The sequence below is a fragment of the Apodemus sylvaticus genome, chromosome 20 (assembly GCF_947179515.1).
Source record: "Apodemus sylvaticus chromosome 20, mApoSyl1.1, whole genome shotgun sequence".
In the NCBI taxonomy this organism is placed as follows: domain Eukaryota; kingdom Metazoa; phylum Chordata; class Mammalia; order Rodentia; family Muridae; genus Apodemus; species Apodemus sylvaticus.
This window is the reverse complement of record NC_067491.1, coordinates 2328872-2344564: the sequence shown is the minus strand read 5'-3', so window position 1 is coordinate 2344564 and position 15693 is coordinate 2328872. Positions and strand designations below refer to the sequence as shown.

General features: G+C 44.7%; 2 pseudogenes; both read left to right on the top strand.

The window, feature by feature from the left end:
- The first annotated feature begins 8308 nt into the window (after positions 1-8308).
- Positions 8309-8686, top strand: LOC127670937 (40S ribosomal protein S24-like; annotated as a pseudogene).
- A 1045-nt stretch (positions 8687-9731) lies between these two features.
- Positions 9732-10654, top strand: LOC127671276 (60S ribosomal protein L5-like; annotated as a pseudogene).
- The last annotated feature ends 5039 nt before the right edge of the window (positions 10655-15693 follow it).

Here is a 15693-nt window from a genome sequence, read left to right as displayed (position 1 = left end):
GGCCAACCCGGTCCATATAGCAAGTTCCAGAACAGCTACATAGTTAGTAAGACCCTACATGTATCAAAACAAACAGCAATAGCAAAACACACACATACACATTAACCCGTCACCAAAGGTAAGCAGTTGGATGCATGGATGGATGGAAAGATTCTTCCAGATTAGGGCTTTCTTTCCTGTGGACTTGATAGTTGCAGGGGCGAACTGAGGCGACCTCTCAACCAGGTGGGAATCATGAGCATCACTAGAGAAGAGACGGCATTTGCATTTCCTCAGGTGGTGTCTACACAACATCTCTCATCCAGGCCAGAGTTCAGAAACTGTCGGTAGAAGTGTGGGCTCCACACCCAGCCTAAAAGGGAAAGCCCTGTTAAATGGCGAGACTGTATTCGTCAGAACTGCCAGAGGAGAGAGAGAGCTGTGGAAGCCTCCGAGTCCCATCAGCAGCACGCGATACTTGACATTTAACGACCTACAAGATGAGGGAAATGCCACAGAGGTCTCCCAGACTTGGTTGCTGGAACTGAGTTCAGATGTAAAGACTTGGATCACTGTTGAGTTTCCCAAAACTGGTAACTAGGTTATGGGTCTAGAAGAGTATAGTGGTCTGAGAGATAGCTCAGCGGTTAAGAGCACCGCCTGCTCTTCCAGAGGTCCTGAGTTCAATGCCCAGCAACCACATGGTGGCTCACAACCATCTGTCATGGGATCTGATGATCATTCCGGTGTGTCTGAAGACAGCAACAGTGTACTCACATAAAATGAATAAATTTAAAAAAAAAAAAAGAGTATAATCTTACTTGGAAAGTCAGTGAAGCCAGGTGTGGTAGCTCACACCTGTTATCCCGCCGCCAAGGAGGCTAGGGCGGGAGGCTTGCTGTAAGACCAAGGCCTGGGCTACCTTGGCAATGTTTCCGTCTATATCCCGTGGTGAAGTCACTGTAGCCCAGGCCAGGTTCCATCTCTAGTCCCCATACAGGGATTTACAACTGCCTATAACTCAGATCTAGGAGATTCAATTTTCCCTGCTGGCCCGCCCTTGGAGGCCTACATGTACTCAAGCACATACATAGAAAATAAAATTTAAATCTGAAAAAAAAAACCCACAAACAAACAAAAGTGTGTCTTTAATCAGGGTTTCATTGCTGTAAAGGGATACCATGACCAAGGCAAGTCCTATAAATGCAAACATATCGTTGGGGCTGGCTTACAGCTTAAGAAGTTCAGCCCATGGTCATCATGGAGGGAAGCATGGCCTTGTGCAGGCAGACACGGTGCTGGAGGAGCCATGAGTTCCTCATCTAAAAGCAGACAGAAGGGTAAGATTCTGTACTGAGCAGACTTGAGCATAGATGAGACCTCAAAGTCCACTTCCACAGGGACACACTTCCTCTAACAAGACCACACCTCCTAATAGTGCCAATTCCCGTGGGCCAAGCCGTAGTCAAACCAGCACACTAACGGAGAGATGGCTCAGTGGTTAAGAGGCTCTTGCAGAGAGCTCGGGTTTAGTTCCCAGCATACACAGGGCAGCTCACGGCCATCTGTAACTCCGGAGGCTTCGCCAGGGTGCTCAGTCCTCCCTCCCTCCACGCAGCCCTGCCCCTTTCACCCTCTGGCCCGGTGCTGCATGAACTTTTCTTAGGGAGGAGCCCACAAGCAACTGTTCACCCTAAAGGGATCCTACAGACAGGTGTGATTCCCCTGAAGCCAGTGAGTTTATTGAGTTTATTAGACTTGTAGAAGAGTACACATGACCCCAAAACAGCAGAACCACCAAAAGGGGGCGCCCAGGGTCTTCGTTAGTGCTTTACTGCTATCAACAGACACCATGACCAGGGCAACATTTAAGGACATTTCATTGGGTCTGGCTCACTGGTTCAGAAAGTCAGTCCATTAATGTCAAGGCAGGAGCATGGCAGCGTCCAGGCAGGCGCGGTGCACGAGGAGCTGAGAGTTCTGCATCTTCATCTGAAGGCTGCTAGTGGAAGACTGGCTTCCAGGCAGCTAGGGTGAGGGTCTTAGCCCACACCCACAGTGACACACCTACTCCCAATAGTGCCACTCCCTGGGCCAAGCATATAGAAACCATCACACCCAGCATGGATGATAATATCTCCGGAGCTGTGGAGATGGGGTTCCCCTTTCAGACATCCTTCCACACTGTGAACTCTGGCATCTCCTGAGGCCAGAAGCAGACTGGGATCACACACAACTGGGAGGATGCTGTAGGAAGGACTGGCATCTCAGACAAGCCTGTTCTGTGAGGGAGCATCAACCCCACTCTTACGGATATCTTACAGGCAGTCATGACTGCTCCGATAAGGACAGTAACAGCTGTTAGGCTCTGAAGAGGGACAGCATTCCACAACACCCAAGCTAGACCCCAGAGGTGACCTTGGTGTGTTTCTGCCCATGATGCCTCAAACTCCATTATGTCATACTCTGGCTTGAGACATACTCTGAAAGATTTTGAATAGCAAACTGAAGGACTGAAATATGTCTGTTACAGCTCTAAGAGAATACCACAACCAAGGTGGAAGATGGCCACAGCTTTGCTCTCAGGAGTCGGAGGCAGGAGGGTCACTTGAGCCCAAGAGTTCAAGGACGGTCTGGCAGCAGAGAGAGATGTCTTAGTTACTTTTAAATTGCCATGACAAAACACCATGGCCGCAGCAACGTACAAAAGAAAGCATTTAACGCAGGGCTTACAGTTCAAAGGTGAGTTCACAGTCAGCATGGCAGGGAGGCAAGGGGTAAGCAGGCAAGGTGCTGAAGCAGACCCAAAACAGACAGACAGAATGCGCTAATAGGCATGTGTGAGTGAAGCCTCCACACTCACCTCCTCCAACATGGCCACACCCCCTACAAGGCCACACCTCCTCCTACAAGGCCACACCTTCTGATCCTTTCCAAGCAGTTCACCAACTGGGGACCAACTGTTGAAACATGAATTTGTGGGGTCATATTCTCATTCAACCACCACACAAGACATGTAATAATAATAATCATCATCATCATAATGCCACAAATGGATTATAAAGAGCATAAATTAAATCTGCATATTGAGGAGCTGGAGAGATGGCTCAGCGGGTAAGAGCACCGACTGCTCTACCAAAGGTCACGAGTTCAAATCCCAGCACCCATATGGTGGCTCACAACCATCCGTAAAGAGATCTGACACCCTCTTCTGGTATCTGAAGACAGCTACAGTGTACTTACATATGATAAATAAATCTATAAATAAACAAATATCTTCAAATAGTAAAAAAAAAAAAAAAAAAAAAAAAAAAAAGGAAAAAAAATCTGGCATATTGAGCTTGGTGGTGACGGTGCATGCATTTAATCCTAGCACTTCAGGAGTCAGAGGCAGTTGGATTCCTGAGTTCAAGGTCAGCCTGGTCTACAAAGCTAGTTCTAGGACAGCCAGACCTGCACAGAGAAACCCTGTCTCCAAAAAAATAAAAATAAAAATAACAGGATCTTGCTCCACATGTTAATCCTAGCACCTGGAAGGCTGAATTCAGGAGGATCTAGGCTCAAAATCTGCGTCCACAGAAATGTATTTCCCAGAACTGGGGAGATGGTTCAGTATGGTGCCTGCACACAGCGTGAAGAGCTGAGTCTGAATTCCTGGCACCTTAGAGGACCCAGATCCACATCACTGTAGCTAACCCTGGGGATATGGAGACATGTGGGTCCCAGAACTCCCTAGCAGACCAGTCTAGCTGGTGGTGCGTGCTGGGTTAGGTTCAGCCTCTGTTAAAGAACCGTGCTCTGCTGCCGAGATTGTATCTTGGCATGATACAAGGGTGAAAGGGCAAGCAGACAGCCCCCTACCTCCTCAACCTCAAATCCTTTTATAAGGTGTAACTCCCTTGAAGGCCCTGTGCTCCAGACTCAACCGCTCCAGACATAATGTAATAGTCATCACAACATTAGGAGTGAATTTTGGAGGGGACACCGTCATTCAAGTCACAAGAAGCAGCAACATAATAAAGATGCTCCCCCCCAAAAAATAACCAAGATGGTGCCTTGTATTACTATAAGGAACTGTGTCAAAGCTACTCTCAGAATGGATGGCAGGAGAGCCCTTCCCATGTGCTGTAACCCAGGAGAAATCCACGATTCATAGCATTTGCTCACTGGTACAACAGACATCCCACAGTTTCCTGCTGTCTACCAATAGGTCCTAGGGCATCTGTTCCTAGTCACGACCAGATACAGCCTGTCTATCAGAAGCTCCATTTGGGAAATCAACTTTCTCCCCATCCTTTTGCAGGATGTGCTCTCTAGAAAGCTGCCTTGGCTAGTTTTGGTTGGTTGGTTGGTTGGTAGGTTGGTTGGTTGGTTGGTTGGTTGGTTGGTTGGTTGGTTTTGGATTTCCAAGACAGGGTTTCTTTGTGTATCCCCTGGCTGTCCTGGAATTCTCTGTGTAGACCAGGCTGGACTTGAACTCACAGAGATCTGCCTGCCTCTGCCTCCCGAGTGCTAGGATTAAAGGCATATGCCACCACTTCCCAGAGCCTTTTATGTCATTTTGACACAAGGTAGATTCATCTGAGAAGAGAGAACAATGCAGAAAATGCCTCTGTAAGATTGGACTTTTCACAAGTTGGTAGGGCATAGAGCCCAATCCACTGTGCGTGGTGCCATCCCTGGGCAGGTAGTCCTGGGTTCTATAAGGAAGCAGGCTGAGAAAGCCACAAGGAACAAGCCAGTAACCAACACTCCATGGGTTCTTTCAGTTCCTGTCCCCACGTTTCTGCTGTGTTTGAGTTCCTGTCCTGATTTCTTTCAATGAACTGTCATATGGAAGTGTAAGCCAAATAAACCCTTTTCCCCCCATCCCCAACTTATTTTTTGTCACAGTGTTTCAACACAGCAATAGCAACCCTAAGACAGAAGTGAACACATACAGAAACACATATGGGATCGCAGACACCACATAGAAGTAGAGAAAGTAGCAAGAGGGATCCACCATGAACTGAGCAGAGGCCTTAGCTCCAGGAGTAAACCCTGCAGAGCCCTTGGTGGCCTAAGGCTGCCCCCAAGGAGAGTGTGACTTGGAGAGCTGCCTTCCCAGTATCTTCCCAGAACCCAAATGAAGCCATACATGCTAGGACACACCTTTAATCCCAGCACTCAGGAGGCAAAGACAAGAGGTTCTCTTGTGGATTTGAGGCCAGCCTGGTCTAAATATGGAGTTCCAGGACAGTCATGGCTATGAAAAGAGACTCTGTGTCTCTAAAATACAGACAAGAAAAAAGAATTAGGGCAAGCCCTTGACTTCAAGTGACCCCTCCAGACGGTCACATGACCTCTGCATCCTTTGTCCATTCATCCTTGATAACCTGTGTGGCTTGATTTTGTTCTAGCAATGACCTCCATAATTACAGACATGTGACTGGACTTCACTCTGTCCAGAGCAGCACCATCCAGTGGGGAGACAGAGAGAGAGAGAAGTCACCCTAAAATCTCCACAGACTACACGTCAAAAGGAAAGAGAACTGTAAAGTTAAGTTTTGTGATATGTTTTACTTAATGCCACATATCTTTAAGTATTATCTTCCTAATGTGCAATCAGTATATAATTATTAATGAGCTTCCAGCCTGCATCTGAGCCCAGTAGCAGTCCCTGTGCTCTAGCATCCACCCCACCCACACCCAGAGACAGCTTAACCCCTAGGAGTTCTGATACCACCAGGCTCAAGTGAGTCATCCCCCGCCCCCAACCCCTGCCACAGAACCTCCCACCCTGCCAAAGACACACCTTCCTTCCAGTCTGCAACTGCACTCAGGAGCAGGTCATGTGCTCCAGCATTCCCCATCCCGCCCACACACAGAGTCAGCTTGACTCCCAGGAGGTCTGCCACAGCCAGACTCACAGACCAGCTCCAGAACCCCCTCCCACACCCAGAGGCAGCCTGATCCAAGGAGGCCCAAATTAACCAGGCTCACAGAAGGAACAGACTCCAGTCAGAGACAGCAAGGCCAGTAAACACCAGAGATAACCAGATAGCAAGGGGCAAGCACAAGAACATAAGCAACAGAAACCAGTGCCACTTGGCAGCATCAGAGCCCAGTTCTCCCACCACAGCAAGCACTGGATACCCTAACACACCTACCTAAAAAGCAAGACTCTGATCTAAAATCCAATCTCATAAAAATGATAGAGAACCTTAAGAAGAATTTAAGTAACTCCCTTAAAAAAATACAGGCGGGCTGGAGAGATGGCTCAGTGGTTAAGAGCACTGAATGCTCTTCCAGAGGTGCTGAGTTCAATTCCCAGCAACCACATGGTGGCTCACAACCATCTATAATGGGATCTGATGCCCTCTTCTGGTGTGTGTCTGAAGACAGCTACAATGTACTCATATAAATAAAAAATAAATAATATTTTTTAAAAAATACAGTAGAACAAAGTAAACAAGTAGAAGCCATCAAAGATGAAACACATAAATCCCTTAAAGAAATACAAGAAAATACAATTGGGTGAAGGAATTGAACAAAACTGTCCAAGATCTAAAAATGGAAATAGAAACAATAAAGAAATCACAAAGGAAGTCAACCCTGGAGATGGAAAAACCAAGAAAAGCGATCAGGAGTCACAAATGCAAGCATCACCAACAGAATACAAGAGATTGGAGAGAGAATCTCAGAAATAGAAGATACCATAGAAGACACTGACACAACAGTCAAACAAAACACAAAGTGCAAAAAACTCCTAACCCAAAATGTCCAGGAAATTTAGGACACAATGAAAAGACCAAGCCTAAGAATAATAGATATATAGAGAGAGCAAAGATTCTCAATTCAAAGGGCCAGGAAACATCTTCAACAAAATCATAGAAGAAAACTTTCCTAACCTAAAGAAACATACAAGAAACCTATAGAACACCAAATAGGTTGGACCAGAAAGGAAATTCCTCTCATCACATGATAAATGAAACACCAAATACACAGAACAAAGAAAGAAAATTAAAAGCAGTAAAGGAAAAAGGTTAAGTAACATATAAAGACAGACCTATCAGAATTGCATCAGAATTCTCAATGGAGACTCTAAAAGCCAAAAGATCTTGAGCAGACCATAAGAGAACACAAATACCAGTCCAGGTTACCATACCCAGCAAAATTCAATTACCATAGATGGAGATACCAAGATATTCCATGAAAAAGGCAAATTTAAACAATAACTTTCCACTAAATCAGCGCTACAGAGGATAATAGAAGGAAAACTCCAACACAAGGAGGAAAACTGCACCCAAGAAAAACCAAGAAATTAGTCTCACAACAAACCCAAAAGAAGAGAACCACACAAGCATTAATTCCACCTATAACAACAAAATATCAGGAAGCAACCATCGTTGCTCTTTAATATTTTTCAACATCAATGGACTCAATTCCCCAATAAAAAGACATAGGCTGACAGAATGAATATGTAAACAGGACTGAACATTTTGCTGTATACAGGAAACACACCTCAGTGACAAAGACAGACGCTACCTCAAAGTAAAAGGCTAGAAAAAAAATTTTCCAAGCAAATAGTTCAAAGAAGCAAACTGTAATAACCATTCTAATATCAATAAAATAAACTTTCAACCAAAAATTATCAAAAAAGAATGGGGAAGGACACATCATCCTCATCAAAGGAAAAATCCACCAAAATAAACTCTCAATTCTGAACATCTATGCCCCAAATGCAAGGGCACTCAAATTTGTAAAAGAAATGTTACTAAAGCTCAAGGCACACATTGCTCCTCACACAATAATACTGGGAGACTTCAACAACCCACTTTCACCAATGGACAGATCATGAAACAGAAACTAAACAGAAACACATTAAAACTAACAGAAGTTATGAACCAAATGGATTTAACAGGTATCTATAGGATAATTCATCCTAAAACTAAAGAATATACCTTCTCAGCACTTCACAGCACCTTCTCTAAAAGTGACCACATAATCGGACACAAAACAAGCCTCAACAGATACAAGAAGATTGAATTAATAGCATGCATTCTATCAGATCACCACAGGTTACGTCTGGTCCTCAATAACAACAAAAACAAAAGAAAGTCCACATACACATGGAAGCTGAACAACTCTCTACTCAATGATAACTTGGTCAGGGAAGAAATAAAGAAAGTAAAGACATCATATCCAAACTTATGGGACACAATGAAAGCAGTGCTAAGAGGAAAACTCATAGCTCTGAGTGCCTTCATTAAAAACTTGGGGAGGATATGATTGGTCGGCAGTAAGTGGTCCTCTTTTCCTCATCTACAGCTCTGGAACCATAGCCACCATGAGTGACATGGCAACCATCTGGACCAGGAAGTTCATGACAAACCATGTGCTTCAAAGGAAACAGATGGTCATTGATGTCCTTCATCCTGGGAAGGCAACAGTACCAAAGACAGAAATTTGGGGAAAGCTGGCCAAAATGTACAAAACCACACCAGATGTAATCTTTGGATTCAGAACACACTTCGGCTTTGGTGCTATCTATGATTCTTTAGATTATGCAAATAAGAATGAGCCTAAACACAGACTTGTAAGACATGCCCTTTATGAGAAGAAAACGACCTCCTGAAAACATCAAAAGGAATGCAAGAACAGAATGAAGAAGGTCAGAGGGACTGCAAAGGTCAATGCAGGTGCTGGCAAAAGAACAGAGGAGTAGATCCGTGGTGATTGGAAGTTCTACTGTGATGTGCAGATTTCTGAGAGGACAAATAATCTAAAAAGCTTCTACAGAAATAACTTTGGAGAGATCCTCCACTAGCAGATTAATGGCAGATCTGAAAGCTCTAGAACAAAAAGAAGTAAATACACCCAAGAGGAGTAGGCAGCACAAAAAGGGAGACATGACAGCAGAAACAAAGGAAATTCAAAAAAATCATTAGATCCTACTACAAAAGCCTACAGTCAACAAACCTAGAAAAATCTAGATGAGATGGATGATTTTCTAGACAGATACCAGATACCAAAGTTAAATCAGGATAAGCGATGTAAACAGTCCCATGCATCCATAGCATTCTCCCTCTGGTGCAGGGCCCACTCACCAGCACCGCATCCCACAACTGCACGCTATCTACAATAGGTTCAATAGGTACTAGGACATCTCTGCCTATGCATCTATATCCCATAACCCCTAAGGAAATAGAAGCAGTCATTAAAAGTCTCAAAAACAAAAGAAAAACAAAAAGCCCAGGAGCAGATGATTTTAGTGCAGAATTCTATCATACCTTCAAAGAGCCAACACCAATACTTCTCAAACTATTCCATAAAATAGAAACAGAAGGAACACTACCTAATACATTCTGTAAAGCCACAGTTATGCTGATACCTAAACCACACAAAGATCCAACAAAGAAAGAGAACATCAAACCAATTTCCCTTGTGAATATCGATGCAAAAATACTCAATAAAATCTTTGCAAACCGAATGCAAGAACATATCAAAATGATCACTCACTGTGATCAAGTAGGCTTCATCCCAGGGATGCAGGGGTGGTTCAATATGAGGAAATCCACTATATAAACAAGCTCAGAATAAAACCTCATGATTAGATGCTGAAAAAAAAACTTTGACAAAACACAACACCCCTTCATGTTAAAAGTCTTGGAGAGATCAGGAATTCGAGACACATACTAAAAGCAATAGACAGCTTTTCCCCCTAGCGCGGCCAACTCTGCAGGTCTGCGTGGAGGCGCACTTGTGGCTCTCTGTTCCGCAGGATGGAGTTCGTGAAAGTTGTCAAGAATAAGGCCTACTTTAAAAGATACCAAGTGAGATTTAGAAGGTGGCAGAGGGTAAGACTGACTGCTGTGCACAGAAACAATCGGTGATCCAGGACAGGAATAAGTACAACACACCCAAACACAGGATTATAGTCCATGTGACTACCAGAGATCTTGTCTGCCACATTGCATATGCCCGTATAGGAGGGGAAACGATCATCTGTGAGGCATATGCACATGAACTTCCGAAATACGGTGTGAAAGTTGGCCTGACAAATTATGATGCAGCCTATTGCCCTGGCCTGCTGCTGGCCTGCGGGCTTCTGAATAGGTTTGGTATGGACAAGATCCATGAAGGCCAAGCGGAGGTGACTGGAGGTGAATACAACGTGGAAAGCAGTGACAGTCAGCCTGGTGCCTTCACCTGCTATTTGGTTGCAGGTCTTGCCCAAACTACAACTGGCAATAAAGTTTCTGGGCCTTGACGGGAACGGGAGGTGGAGGCTTGTCTATCCCTCATAGTACCAAACAATTCCCTGGTTATGACTCTGAAAGCAAGAAGTTCAATGCGCAGGTACATTGGAAGCACATCATGGGTCAGAATGTGGCTGACGACATGCGCTACCTAACGGAGGAAGACGAAGAAACAGTTCTCTCAGTACATCAAGAACAACATAACTCCAGACATGATGGAGGAGATGTATAAGAAAGCTCATGCTGCTATCCGAGAGAATCCAGTCTATGAGAAGAAGCCCAAGAGAGTCGTGAAGAAGAAGAGATGGAATCATCCTAAAATGTCTCTTGCCCAGAAGAAAGACCGTTTTGCTCAAAAGAAGTCAAGCTTCCTCAGAGCTCAGGAACGGGCTGTGAAAGCTAAAGCAATTTTCTATGAAGATTTTTTTTCATAAAGACAATAAACATTGATCAAGGGGAAAAAGCAATAGACAGAAAACCAGGGCCAACATCAAATTAAATGGAGAGAAACTAGAAGCAATCCCACTAAAATCAGGGACGAGACAAGGCTACCCACTGTCTCCCTATTTATTCAATATAAGTACTCAAAGTTATAGCTGGAGCAAATAGACAACAAAAGGAGTCAAAAGGATACAAATTGGAAAGGAAGGAGTCAAGATAGCACTATTTTCAGATGATATGATAGTATACATAAGCAACCCCAAAAATCCTATCAGAGAACTCCTACACCTGATAAACAACTTCAGCAAAGTGGCCGGATATAAAATTAGCTTGAACAAATCAGTAGCCTTCCTCTACACAAAGGGTAAATGGGCTGAAAAAAATTATGGAAATGACACTCTTCACAATAATCACAAACAATATAAAATATCTTGGTGTGATTCTAACCAAACAAGTGAAAGATCGGTATGACAAGAACTTCAAGTCTCTGAAGAAAGAAATCAGAGACATTCTCAGATGGAAAGATCTCCCACGCTCATGGATCTGCAAGGTTAACATAGTGAAAATGGCCATCTTACCAAAAGCAAGCTACAGACTCAATACAATCCCCATCAAAATCCCCACAACTCAATTCTTCACACAGATATTAATAGCAATTCTCAACTTTAGCTGTAATAACAAAAGACCCAGGACAGTGAAAACTATTCTCGACATTAAAAGAACTTCTGGGGGAATCGCCATCCCTGACCTCAAACTGTTACTGGATTACAGAGCAATAGTGAAAAGAAAGAAAGAAAAAAAACATCTGGCATTGGTACAGAGATAGTCAGGTAGATCAACAGAATAAAATTGAAGACTGAAAAATAACCCACGCACCTGTGGTCACTTGCTCTTTGACCAACCAAAACCACCCAGTGGGAAAAAAGACAGCATTTTCAACAAATGGTGCTGGTTCAACTGGCCGTCCACAATATAAGAATGGAAATTGATCCATTTTTAATCTCCTTGTACAGAGCTCAAGTCCAAATGGATCAAGGACCTCAACATAAAACCAGATACAATGAATCGAATAAAAGAGAAAGTGGGAAAGAGCCTAGAACACATTGGCACAGGGGAAATTTCCCTGAACAGAACACCAATGGCTCTAAGATTGACAATTGACAAATGGTACCTCATAAAATTGAAAATGTCTGTAAGGCAAAGGACACTGTCAATAGGACAAAATGACAACCTACAGACTGGGGAAAGATCTTACCAATCCTACATCCAATAGAAGGCTAATATCCAAAATATACAATAAACTCAAGAAATTAAGACTCCAGAGAAGCAAATAACCTTATTTAAAAATGGGATACAGAGATAAACAAAGAATTCTCAACTCAGGAATCTTGAATGGCTGAGAAGCACCTAAAGAAATGTTCAGCATTCTTAGACATCAGGGAAATGCAAATCAAAATGACCCTGAGATTTCACCTCACACCAATCAGAATGGCTAAGATAAAAAAACTCAGGTGGCAGAAGAGTCTGGCAGGGACGTAGAGACAGAGGAACATTCCCCCTTTGCTGATGGGATTGCAAGCCAGCATAGCTACTTTGAAAATCAATCTGGCAGTTCTTCAAAAAATTAGAAACAGTTCTACCTGAAGACCCAGCTATACCACTACTGGGCATATACCCAAAAGTTGCTTCAACATATAACAAGGACACATGCTCCACTGTGTTCATAGAAGCCTTATTTATAATAGCCAGAAGCTGTAAACAACCATAAGTTCCCCAACAGAAGAATGAATACAGAAAATGTGGTACATTTACACAATGAAGTGCTGCTCAGCTATTAAAAATGAAGACTCCACAAATTTTGCAAGCAAATGGGTGGAACTAGAAAATATCATCCTGAGTGAGGTAACCAGACACAGAAGGACACACATGGTATGAATTCTCTGATAAGTGGATATTAGCCCAAAAGCTCAGAATACCCACAATGCAACTCGCAGACCATTTGAAACTTAACAAGAAGGAAGACCAAAGTGTGGATGCTTCAGTCCTACTTGGAAGGGGGAACAAAATAATCACGGGAGGTAGAGAGGGAGGGGGAGGGGAAAGGGGCGGGGCAGGATCAGGTATGGGAAGAGCCAGGAGAGAAGTCCAGAGAGCCTGGAGAATGAATAGAAATATGTAGCAGTGGAGGATGGGGAGCAGGGGCAACCACTAGAAAGTCCCAGATGCCAGGCAAGCAAGAGGTTCCCAGGACCCAACAGGGGTGGGGGGATGAGATTAGCAGAAATACCCAACAGAGGGGAGATAGAACCTGAAGAAACACCTCCACTAGATAAACAGGACCACCCACCCATCTCAAAAAATTTTTTTTGTTTTTGGGGGTTTTTTTTGTTTTTTTGGGGGGGGTTGTTTTGGGTTTTTTTGTTTTTTTTGTTGTTGTTTGTTTGTTTGTTTTTGAGACAGGGTTTTTCTGTGTAGCCCTGGCTGTCCTGGAACTTTGTAGACCAGGCTAGCCTCGAACTCAGAAATATGCCTGCCTCTGCCTCCCAAGTGCTGGGATTAAATGCATGTGCCACCACCACCCAGCCCCATCTCAAAATTTTTAACCCAGAATTGTTCCTGTCTAAAGGAAATGCAAGGACAAAAAAGAAATGGAGCAGAGACTGAAGGAAAGGCCATCCAAAGACCACCCCACCTGGGGATCCACCTAATCTGCAGACAACAAACCCTGACACCATTGATGGTGCCAAGTGCTCTAGGCAGGAGCCTAGGATGGCTGTCCTCTGAGAGGCTCTTTGAGGAACTGACTGAGACAGATGCAGATACTCAACCCTCGGACTGAGCCTGGAGACCCCAGGGGAAGAGGTAGGGGAAGGACTGAAGGAGATGAAGGGGATTGCAACCCCATAAGAAGAACAAAAATATTAACTAACCAGAACCCCACCCCAGAGCTCCCAGGGACTAAACCACCAACCAAAGAGTACACATGGATGGGTCCGTGGCCCCAGCTACACATGTAATAGAGGAGTGCCTTATCTGGCATCAGTGGGACAGGAGGCCCTTAGTCCTGTGAAGGCTTGTTGCCCCAGCATAGGAGGATGGGAGACGGCTGAGGTGGGAGGGAGTGGGTGGGTGGGTGGGGAGATGGGTCAGCAACCTCTTAGAGGCAAGGCAGAGAGCCGATGGGATGAGGAGGTTACGGGGGGTGGGGGGGCAACATTTGAAATGTAAATAAATAACCAATTAATTTTTAAAATTTTTTTGAAATTAAATCATTAATGAAAAGTTTGCAGTGTTGGAGATTAAGACCAGGCTTTCTGTGGTAGATAAGTTCCCCACCACTGAGCCACACCCCATCTATTGAGTGAGATATTTGCATTCTTGACTTAGTACTGTCTCTGTAATCCTATATGTTTGTACTTACAGAACGTGTCAGCTCTAGTCATCTGCATTTTACAGGCCTCATGGCTGCCTTGGCCATTCCTGTGAACCTGGACAAGATTGCTGAAGACACCGACTTCATTATTTCCGTGGAGTTTGTTGTTAAAACGACCCGGCACATCGTACACCGACAGTCACCCCCAAGGGACAAATGTCTAGCCCCTCACCAGGGGATTCTAGGCAAGGATCCACCCTGGCCATGCCCCCAGCTGTAGTGACAATGCTGGAATTTTGTTTCTTTTGAAAAAAGACAGAAATAGAATATGCTTTCATTTTAATCCCTGGTATAGGATGCGTGGCTGTTCAGACTGTCCCGAGCAGCTGACTGTGATTTCCCTCAGGCTCTAGCAGAGGCGTGGTTTTGCCACCTACAGTTTCTTCGATCGTGTGACAGTAGGAATTCTGGGAACGTTTCAGGTGGTATATAAATACTAGGACTCTGAGAGGTGGGCCGTGGTCGGTGCTGGGATGGGGGGTTGTTTCCAGTTTGTTAATAGTCATGCTCAAAGAAGAAACAAAAGGAAAGAAATTAGATTCGGGGATTTCTACCTTTGTCTCTTCTCACTATCCTCCTTTCCTATCTAGTGTTAGTGAGTGAACTGGAGGTGGGAGTAAAGGGTGGGAAAAGAAAAACTTGCAAAGTAGCAAAGACCAACTACACCCAGCCCTTCATTCTGGATTCAAGGTGGGGCTCCACCCCTGACCACGCCCCCAGTCCTTCACTCGGGATTATAGGCGGGGCTCCACCCTGGTCACGCCCCCGGCCCCTCACTCGGGATTATGGGCAGAGCTCCACCCCTAGCCACGCCCCCGGCCCCCTCACTCGGGATTCTAGGCAGGCTCCACCCTGACCACGCCCCCGGCCCTTCACTGGGGATTCTAGGCAGCAGCTCTACACCTGAATAAGCTCCCAACTGTATCTTTACTTATTTTGAGACAGGGTCTTGTCACATCACCCAGGCTAGCCTTGAGCCTTCAGCGCTCCTGCCGTGGCCTCCTGAGCACTAGGACTACAGGAATGAACTGTCTTGTTTGGGTTCCAGGCAGTTTTCCTCACTTATAATCTAAGTATTCCCCGGTCGTCGTTTTACTTCTGTCCTTCAAGGGTTTCACTTTTATGGACATAGCAATTCCTTGTTCTTGTCAAATCCACTGGGATCTTCCTGACACTTGGGGATGATCTGATTTCTCTCAAGTCCTGCCCACTGTGTCCCTTCTTGCTGTCTTTGGCACAGTCTGGTCTTAAAAACTAGTTCAAACCAGACTTGACTCCACCTCCAGCAGCCGCAGCGGCAGCTCCGGCCAGCTCTTTACCTCACATCCCACAGCTGAGAACGCTTCTGTCCCTTCTGTTGGCACAGCTCTCGTATCGATTTATTTAAATTCCTGTGGAGCTGGAGGAATAGCTCAGTGGTTAAGGCTGGCTGCTCTGTCTATCTATTCGTTCGTGTGTTTGTTTGGGTTTTTTAGACAGTTTTTGTGTAGTCTTGGCTGACCTAGAACTCACCCTTGTAGCCCAGGCTAGCCTCAAACTCAGAAAGATCCACATGCCTCTGCCTCATGAGTACTGGGATTAAAGGTGTGCACCACAGCT